General features: G+C 46.7%; 1 long non-coding RNA gene across 1 annotated transcript; it reads right to left on the minus strand.

Annotated features, from left to right (window-relative positions):
* Positions 1-8867: 8867 nt before the first annotated feature.
* On the minus strand, positions 8868-9646 carry LOC128797755 (uncharacterized). Its single transcript, XR_008434234.1, has 2 exons — positions 9137-9646; positions 8868-9024 (listed from the first exon to the last, which is right to left on the minus strand). It is a non-coding gene; the product is annotated as an uncharacterized LOC128797755 (long non-coding RNA).
* Between the last annotated feature and the right edge of the window lie 348 nt (positions 9647-9994).

Below are 9994 nucleotides of genomic sequence, written 5' to 3' on the forward strand. Positions count from 1 at the left end.
TTCTGGGGAGGTGAGGTACAATGATTAGCAGAGCAGGGAGTCAGGCAATCCTTTAAAATGCCAGAGTGATCTTTTTTCTTTAAATTAAACCCCCAATTAAAACAGAAACCAGCAGCTCAGGGGTGGAAGCAACAGGAAGATTATTGTTAAGAAGAGAAGAACAGAAGGATAAAATGTGTAGCTTTTGAAAAGTCCTTTCTGTAATGAGACAGTTCTCTCTGTTTGCAGATGACAGAATAAATTAAAAATATTTCTGCCAGTCTAAAGATACTGATTTAGGAAGCCAAGGTTGCCTAATGGACTGGAATATCATCTCCATGTTTTCAATTTCCTCCATTTTACCCAAATCATTCACTTCAATAATTAAGAGATAATGAACCAAACCGTTTTCCCCTTTATACCCAACTCTCTCTGGATAGAGATTGAAAACAATCATTAAATATAAAAGGGAATCCTGTCTACAGAACATGCCTGCAGATAATGGGAATATCCTTCACTTTCCCTCTCCTGGGGTTTCCTGGCTGCCCTGCCATCAGCTGCCATTCCTTGGGATGCTGTGAGGGGCCATCCTCATCCAGGATGATCTCTCCAGACCCACATTCCTCACACAGACACGGCCTCCTGCCTCGAAAACAGGTTTGTGTCCATCCATACAGAGAACCTCATTGATTAGGTAGAAAGAAAAATGGGCTAATCTTAATTAAAGCACTTCTTAAACTTTCCTTGACCTCTCCCTGATGCTGTCACCTCTTGGATCCACTTCCTTGCCCAGCCTGTGACAAGGATCAGGGAAAGGCAGGGCTGGTTTAGCCAAGAAGTTGTGCAGAAAAGGGGATTTTTCACAAAATCTGCACTTCTTGCATTTTTCAAAATCTAGTGTGAAAGCATTACAAACACTGAGCAGCTTATGCAGGAAAACATTCCTAAATCTTTGCATTCCAATGCAGCTGGATGGATTCACACCACCGAGGGCAACCCAAGGCCATGAGTGTGGCCTTCACTCCCTGTCCCCAGCAGGGAACTCAGTGATTTTCCAGTGATTCCCAGCCTTGTGCTGATGCCTTGTGGAGGCTGCCCTAGAACAGAGGCTGGACAGAGTCACAGAATAAAGCAGGGATCTATTAAAAGGATCTCCTCCATGGATCCACCTTGGGCAGCACCAGAGCCCAGCCAGGGCTGCACCCAAGATGAACCAAAATGGTCCCAAAATGCACGAGCGCTCCCGGGGGCTCTCACTGGGATCAGCTCTGCTCCATTTGCACCTTGCAGTTCATTGTCCCACTCCAGCTTTAGCCCATGCACTCCCATCCTGCTTGTTTTTCTCTCTCCAGCCCACATTGTGCTCTTGGGCCTGAGATTTGGATCATTTGTCCTTGGTCCCCAGCTGAAGCAGGAATTGTTTTGTCTCCCTGCTCTGTGCAGAGAGCTCACCATCCCCTCATATGAAGCTCAGACACTCACACTAAAGCAGCACAGAATGTGAAAAATATAAAAGCTCAAACCTGAGCTATCAGTGCAAGCAGCAGCTCTCCTGGCCAATGACCAGCACTTAGCTGTCTCCTACAAGGAGACTGAGCCCCTTCAAACATCTCAAAGACCAGGATCAGGATTTTTAAAAGTGGTTTGTGTGACAAAAGTGTCAACCAAGACAGATCAACATTTGATATTTTAAAATATCAAAATTCTTTCCATTTTTTTCCTAAAATCCACCCAATGCCCATTGCTTCCCTCATCACAGTCTGCTTCCACTGACCACCAGGGGCATAAATAAATTAATTATGAGTTTTTCCAAGCAATAAACCTTCTTCTTTGGAAAAAAAAAAGAAAGAAAGAAAGAAACAAACAAACAAAAAAGAAACAGCAGTATCTAAGAGCTTTCCATGCTGGAGTCTGGGAACTTTTCAGAGCCATGAAGTATTTATTTTAGTTTTTCTTTTTTTTTTTTCCATTAGGTCCTAATTCTCAATATTTTATAAGAAGTTAAATTATCTAGGAGAACTGAGTTTTCATTTTGGGGGAAAATAAAAACCCCAAAAGGCATTTGCGTAATTAGAAAATGACCATCAGGCACAGAGTGCAAAGAGCATTTTGGATGGAGAGAACTGAGCACAGAAGGAACCGAGCACAGACTTTAAAAAATCAGAACTGTTTGTTTTTCCTTCAAAGAGGATCAGTTTTAAGAACTGAGCAGACTGCAGTAAATTTAGAGTCCTTTATATTTCACCCCAAAAGCAAAGCAGTGCTTTTTATTCTTTCCTTTCAATGCCACTTCTTTCTCTGAGCCCTGTTTGCTGGAGCTCCATAGGGCTCTCCATGTGCCTTCATCCCACCGTGCTCCACAGCTTTTCTCTGCCCTGTGCATGCTCAGCCCAGGGCAAGTAGGAATTTCAGGCCCCAAATTTAGGCTGGAATCCCAGGACTGTCTATTCAGGCCTTGCAGCCCCCAAAATACTGTTTTTGTGTCATGTGAAAGCTCAGAAAGCTCATAGAGCCAGAGCACCAGGTCCTCTGGGGAGCTCCACGTCTCTTGGCTCAGGCACAAGGGACAGGGAGAGGGGCTGAGAGAAAGGAGACGTGTTTTATCAGAGTGAAGCCACCATAAAACAGGTAAAATGTGACAATTCACTTGTGGGGAATTTTGGAAGGAATTTGAGATGGGATCTCTGAATTGTTTTCGATGATGAGGTTTATTTTTCTTATCTTCTACACAGGCAAAGGGTGAGTTTGGCTCACACCGTTACAGCTTAGTTCAGAAGGTCACAAGACCCTCAGTTACAAGACCTTTTAAGGAGTTATTGACCAATAAAACACTGTCAACAAGGATATTTATGTTTTTGACCCAATCCTTAAATATTTCATCTTATGGACTCATGCTAGAGCGTGAGCTTTCTTAGCCAATCATGTTATGGCACACAAACCCACAGTGCTGCATTCTAAACTCCTTGTTCACCTCTGTAACTACTTTATTCTTTCTATATCTTAAACTCTAAAATACTAAACTTTCCTTTCCTTAGCTTAACGTGTCTCTGCTTTAAACTACAAATCCACATTCTCGCTTCCAGCACCTGAGTTTGGGAGCCTTTCCCAAGGTCTCAGCTCAAACCCTGGGTTTAATTCTAAGCTTTGGCTTGCAGGCCCAAAGTTCTGAGGGTTCCTTGCATTTCGGATTCCAGCAGTAAAACCCCAATTCTAGGTCTTCTCATATGATAAATCAGTTTGGCTGGAGCACGTTTGTCACCCTTGAGCCAAGAATGACACAAGAACAGACAAGAGACTCAGTGTAAAAAGGATGAAAAGAAGGCTTTAATGGAAAGGAAATTTCGGCTTAAACAGACTGATATGATACATTCTATTTGATTGGTTAGTTAATAAAAACATCTTTCTCACACACTGTCCTTGAGAGTAACAGAAAAGCAGAGTGGAAAAACGCCACCTGCAGATTGTTTAGACTAACAAGTTATCACATTCCTACAACTCCCTAAAAATTCTCACAAGCCCCTGTGAGGAATGATTGCCATTTCTCTCTCCCTGACCAGGCTGGCATCCACACACGTTGTGGTCTGCCTTGGCACAAGCAGAAACGATGGGCAAACTGCAGATGGGAATTTGCAGCCCAGGAAAAGGGAAGGAGTGATGGCCCAGATGTGGGCTACAGGGGACAGCAGTGAGGGGGAGCAGGTGGCCCTTTGTGGAAGAGGTTTTACAGCAACTTCTGTGAGCCAGAGAGAAGTTTGAGAAGAGGATCCATGTTCACCCCTGAAAGAATTTTCTACCAAGGTCGTTGACATAGAAACCAAGAAAGAAAGAAGGATAAATAAGAGCAACCTACAACTGCCTGTTCCAACGAGCACTTTGCTTGTCTCCTGACCAATGAGTAAAGTGCAAACTTACGAGTTTTGTAAGAATGTATAAAAAGCATGTGTGCTGTAATAAAACCAGTCTGAAGCCTTCTGAAAACGGAGTGTTGCTTTGTATTGTGACTGTCTCAACTGCAACAACCCTTGGGCACCCATCTGAATAGTCCTTGGTGGGAACATCCAGACTTCTACCAGTTCACTCTAGACTGAACTCTATCAGGGGAAACCCAACCTTGGCTTATTTCAGACCTTGCCTAAGCACAAAAGAATTTCTGCTGTGACCCACTTCAGTATCAGAGCTCTCTGGCCTCTCTGCTGGCATTCCCAAGGCATCTCAGTGTCACGAGATGTCACAATTGTCCTCCCAGAGCTTTGTGCCTGCCCTGATGCCCATGCAGGGGCTGAGAGCTGCAGCAGGGAGCAGCACTCACATGGTGAGGGGCCGATGAATGCTGGGGTTGGAATTTGCCATAACTTTTCTCATTAATTATATTCAAAGGTTATTAATTATGAACTCACTTTTTGACAATAAGCTGTTTCACTGTCCAAGAGGAAAAGACACAAAGAGTTAAAGGTTTGTGCTTCCCTCTGATGAACCAGCCACCCTCTCTCAACACTATCTCCATCTCACCCCCCTTTGTCCCCCAAATCAGGAAAGAATTTGCATTATTCCTCTGAAAGCGTTAATTGAGAGGAGAACAAACGGAGTTCCAGGCAATTTGAAGAAGCCTCATTACTGACTGAGGGCTTGTTTTGAATCAATGTCCATCAAAGCAACAATTGCACTGCCCTGGCCCAGCACCAGAACTGCGCTGGGAGGGCTGGGACAGGCAGAGACAGGGTTTTGTTCTCCAGGAGACAGTTGTGCACCTCTAATGATGACCATTGCAGCCAGCTCCTGGCTGATTGCTGCACAGTCCAGTGCATCCTTTCCAGCATTAAACCCTTATTATCCAGCAGCAGGATGGAGCCCAGGGCCCGGGACACGCCGGCCTCCACACCGTGCAGTGGCTCCCAGACAATGTCACACTTCTCTGCCTGGAGACCACCCGCAGCAGGAGGTGCCACTTGCAATTAGGAGGCGTTTTTTCTGCTTTGCCTGATTTTTTCCCAGCTAGAAGAGAGCTTCCAGCCTGGGCCAGGGTGAGCCATGAAGGCTTTGCAGAGACCCCAAAGAGATGAAATACCTTCTGCTTCTCTGCACAGGAAGGGGACACAGGGAAGGCTGCACAGGTTTTCAGCTGGGCTCTGCAACAGCTCCTGCAGCTTTTTTATTTCTTATTTTTCTCTTTCCTCTTGCTTCTCTCCTTTCCCTTTGGCCCAAATTCCCATCTTCAGTCACTTACAGTTCACTGGATGGGATGACCTCCTCTGTCTCCAGGCATGTTAAGTGTCTAAGAAAGGCACAAAAGTCAATGTGGAAACAGAGGAGTCTAAGACAGGGTTAAGGGTGTTCCTGCCTCTCTCCATTACCCTTAAGGACATCAACCCATCGACTTCTTTTCTCCACAACTCACTGCCTTAAGGTGCTGCACTATCCTGAGTTGGCTGGTAATTCTTGATGGGTGAGAAGGATGTGTGGGATGGAAACAGAAGAGTTTTCCCCAGCAGCATCCAAGGCTGCTTGGACCCAGAGATTTTGCTTTCAGCCCATCTGGGCTTTCTGGGTGAGCAGTATAAGGGCTGTAAGCAGGGTAAGGGTAGGCAGAAGAAGCTGCTCACTGGGCCAGCAGACTTCTCCCCTGATGCTGGGAGATCTCTGAATTCAGACAGAGCTTAGGGACACCCTCTTAGGGCAAGGGCAATCATTTTAACAGCTTGCTTTGTGTCTGCTCGTTGTGACTGATGCTGAAATACCAGTGTGACAGAAGAGCTGGGCTGAGCCTGACTTGGATAAAAGCTTTGGTAGCCTGAGCTGTACATGTGCAGCTCATCACCACCACGGTCCTCCTACAAGTGCCCAGCTGATTCAAAGCGGTCCTCAAACAATCCAATAGTAACTGTTTTCTCTAAACATTTACAACCAACAAAATGTGCCTGTGTACACTCAGCAGAGAGCCAAGGAGAGCAACGGCAGCTGCTCCCCGCATTCCTGCTGCAGCTTGTGTATATTCCAGTGCTTTTTAAAGCATCTATTTACATTTTCAATTTTGGATACCTCTTCGCTTCCTGAGAAGATTTGGCCAGCTCCAGGCCTGGTGCAAAGAGGGTGCATTGCCCTGACAGGGCACAGCCACACTCCTCCCTGCCAGGCACAGGGGTGACCTGGGGTCTTTTTCCACGTGGACCTCCTGCTTTGCTTGTGACACCGAGTTGATTTTTGCCTTTTCTTTTATATATTCTTTGCACATATATTTGTAGCTTTGTAGTGTATTACTATAGCTTAGCTTCAGTGTTTCCCAAGGCAGAAAGGCAAAACACATTCCAAAATCCTTGTCCTATCTTGGCTCTCCTTAGAAACCAAGGCTGACACCAGCTTTTCGAGGCATGTTTTTTATAAACAATGTTTAGTCCTCATCTGAGGGAGGAAGATTTAGAAGGTAGTAGAACTGGGGGATGACTTCACCGAGTGTGCTTCTGATTGGGGATTATTGTCAGATATGATAATTTGCAAAATCTATAAAAATTGCATACGTGTTATGCAGGGTGTGTATTTTTGGTGTTTTCCACCTGACAAATTATGCATCTAAGGATCCTTATATAAAAGTAACCCCTTTAATCACTCTAACTGTGTCTGGCTCATAATTCTAGGACCAGGAAAAAAGGCATCACTTGTCCTTATGAAAAAAGGCACTGGCACTTGGCAGCTTTACTGAAGTGTCCAGGCTGTGCTCTGTGCTGGACTGGTACCTTCAGGCCACTCATGGGTCCCTGGGACCTCCCCAGCAGGCAGGGATGCTGCTGAGGGAATATTGCACATCATGGAAGGCTGGGAGCCATGGGAAACCACCTTGGACATCCCAGTTTCACCTGCAAACCAGCGTGGCAGCACTACAGCTCCTCTGCTTTCAAACTGCAGCCCAGCCACTCACAGAAGTTGAGAGTTTTTTAGAGCTGGATCAGTTGTGTTGGCTTCAGCAACGAGCATCAACCCCTCACGAGGGGATGCAGGAAACAGCCTGGCTTTGTGCTCAGCATGGCTCTCACCAGCTCCTTCTGGGAAGCAATGAAGCTACCAAAGGCTGGGAGGAGAGAAAGTGCCATCCAGCCCATGCTGGGCTCTGGGGAGCTGTATTTTTATCAGACAGCATGTGATAATTCCCTCCTCGGAGCAGCACAATTCCCATCTCAGAGGAGGTCTTACTGCCCAGAGAAGCAATTCTGCCAACAGAGCAAAAGGAAAGGCAGTGGTGTGTGTCCTTGCAGGATCACACTCCCCTTGGGAAGGCTGCACACCCCCAGGATTGATGTCCCTGCTGTTCCACGTGGGACACAGCCAGGGGAGGTGTCTGCAGCCTTCTCACGCCTCTGGCATCATGCTATGAACGTTGCCCGTGGGTGTTTTTGGTAGGAAGGCAGCATGGCTGTGTCCCAGCTCTGGAAAAGTGCTGGAGATGGGCCAGGCAGTGTTCTGCTGACCAGAGAGCTCCCAGAGCATCCCCCCAGAGCAGCAGCATCCCCCAGGCATGTCCCGAGGGCACAGCCCTTGCTGGAGCAGGGACAGACAGACAGACAGACAGCTGTCAGCTCTCAGGGGGATTTGATGGGGAATTCTCCCGAGTTCTGACCCACAGTGCTGTGTCATGTCAAGGCTTAAATTCCTTCTGAAAGATGAAGCTGAAGCTCACGGGTGTGGGTTAGGAGGAGGCATGAGTGCTGCCTAAACATTTAACACTTTGCTCTTTACAAAATATAAAATACATGAGACTGCTGCGGCTGGTTTTGGAATCTCAGAGCTTTCTGATTTCTGCTAACAACATGCCTGCAAGCTGCAGGTAATTGAGAAGGTCAGGGGAAGAGGAAAAGGGCACTCTGGGGTTGTAGCTGATGCCTCCCCTTCCTTCCCTTCTCTTTTCCCTGCCTTTGCATGGAGGGGATCCTCAAAGCAAAAGATATCCATTTATATTTGTTTCATTCCAGGTGTTTTTTTCTTTGGATGGAAAGATAAAAAAGCCTTTTCATACAGCGAGACACGAGTGATCTTACATATTAAACAAAATGCTGACTATTTAAGGCCAAAGCCCTCCAGGGGGGATTTTTAGAGCATTGCCTTAGGACCAGGAGGGAATTAGAATATCCTGTGCAATGTGACAAAATATCCTAGAACTCCTTCTGCAGGGCATGATCCCATAAACCCTGGTGTTCCCCTGGTACAACACAGGGACCTCCTTCTCTCCCCCAAGCTGCCTCCCATTCACTTTAATTATCTGGTATTTAATTTACCTGCACCACAGCAGGTATCTTGCATGGTTGGTCACCTTTAATGGCTGCTCAACAGGAGAGATTTAATTAAATTAGCAAGTTCAAAAACAAACCTGGAAATGAAGAGAAAATAGGCCTGGCATGTTAAACATAAAAAATCTCACTTAATAGTGATATTAACAAATGATGTTCACTACTAATTTTCCAAATGACCAAGTCTGATATCTGATGGAGATACAGGGAATTCTGGTAATTCTCTTTTAATCATTTTCCTTCACATGATGGAAGGTGGGAACTGCTCACCAGTAACACAGTGCTGGGCCCAAGGGGAGAGGCAATTCTTTATGGAAGACAAGCTCAGGTTTTCTCTTGGTGCAGCATCAATGTGACCAGAGAGCGAGACAGAGGGAGAGCAGAGTGCAGCAGGGTTTTAATCAGGGGGCAGGTTTTGATTGCCAGGCTCGGGCGAGCTGGCTGATCAGCTTTGCTTCCATGTGGCAGCACCTCCAGAGAGAACATAAAGACCTGAGTGGTGCACAGCACTGCAATTTCATAGCAGTTAACAGCAAGAGACCATAAAATCTACGTTGCTTTTTGCTTTAGCCTCCCCTTGAAGATCCATCTTCCCGTGCCTACGTGAATCTCTGGTGAATTCCTAAGAGCCATGAGTTTATTTATATTTCTGTGCCACTCGTTCCTGTTTGCTCATCCCCTGTTAACTGCCACCATCTGCTTTCACCTCTGTGAGTTGTGCTGCGCATCCCATCTTGGACTCTGCTTTCACTCCCAGATTTCATAAATAAACCTTACAAAAAAAGGCAGTGGGAACTGACACTGACTGCAGTGTCTCGCTCCGTCAGTGTTTGATGTGGAGGAGCTTTGCGCTCCTGCAGCAGCTTTATTTTCTCCTTGCTCACCTTTCAGAGCAGCTGTCCCTTTGTGTTTTTCCCTCTGCACAGTGTTTGTGGCTGGTTCAGAGGTGTTTGCTTCTGCAGGCAGATGTGCTGTGGGGAGCACACGTGTGTGCTTGTGTGGGACGTGACAGGACACGCTGTGCCACAGCCCGAGTGCAGAGCAGCTGCTGGCTTTCCCTGGTTTTGTGTTGTTATTGCTGTGGGGGCTGGAAAACACCTGCCCAGAACCCCACCTGGGCTTAAAATGGTGGGAGATGGCTCTGCCTGTCCTGTGGTCCTCATTCTGCATCCCAGCACTGGCCACACTGCTCAGGCAGAGATGACTTTTAGGCACTGCTAATGATTACAAGTGAACGTTGCATTGCCTGCACAGGCCTTGTCCTCCTAAGTCCCACACCTCTAAAAACAGCAACCTCAGCTCCAAAGAGTTTGCAGTAATACCCAGCAGTGCCTTCCCACAGTGGTTACAGACAATTAACTCTGCAGCAGGTAATTCATTAGTGCGTGGAGCATCCCAAGGCAGAGCCAGCAAGGGCAGGCACTGCTGAGGCTGGGAACGGCACTTCAGGCACATGGGGTGGCTTTGTCCTCGTCTCCATGTGGTGTGTCATAGAAAAATAGAACATCTGGGTTTGGATGGGACCTTTCAAGGCCATGGCAGGGACAATTCTCACCAGAGCAGCTTGCTCAGAGCCCCATTCAGCCTGGCACTGGAAGTTTCCAGCAATGGGATATCTGGTGCCTCATTCCTTGGTGGAAATTAAGGCGCTTTTCTGTCACCCCGTTGTACCTCTGGTGATATCCACGGGTGTCCTGGTTTAGGGCAAATTTGGGGAAAACCTCCAAAAAGGGCCCCCCCCC

The sequence above is a fragment of the Vidua chalybeata genome, chromosome 19 (genome assembly GCF_026979565.1).
Source record: "Vidua chalybeata isolate OUT-0048 chromosome 19, bVidCha1 merged haplotype, whole genome shotgun sequence".
NCBI classification, from domain to species: domain Eukaryota; kingdom Metazoa; phylum Chordata; class Aves; order Passeriformes; family Viduidae; genus Vidua; species Vidua chalybeata.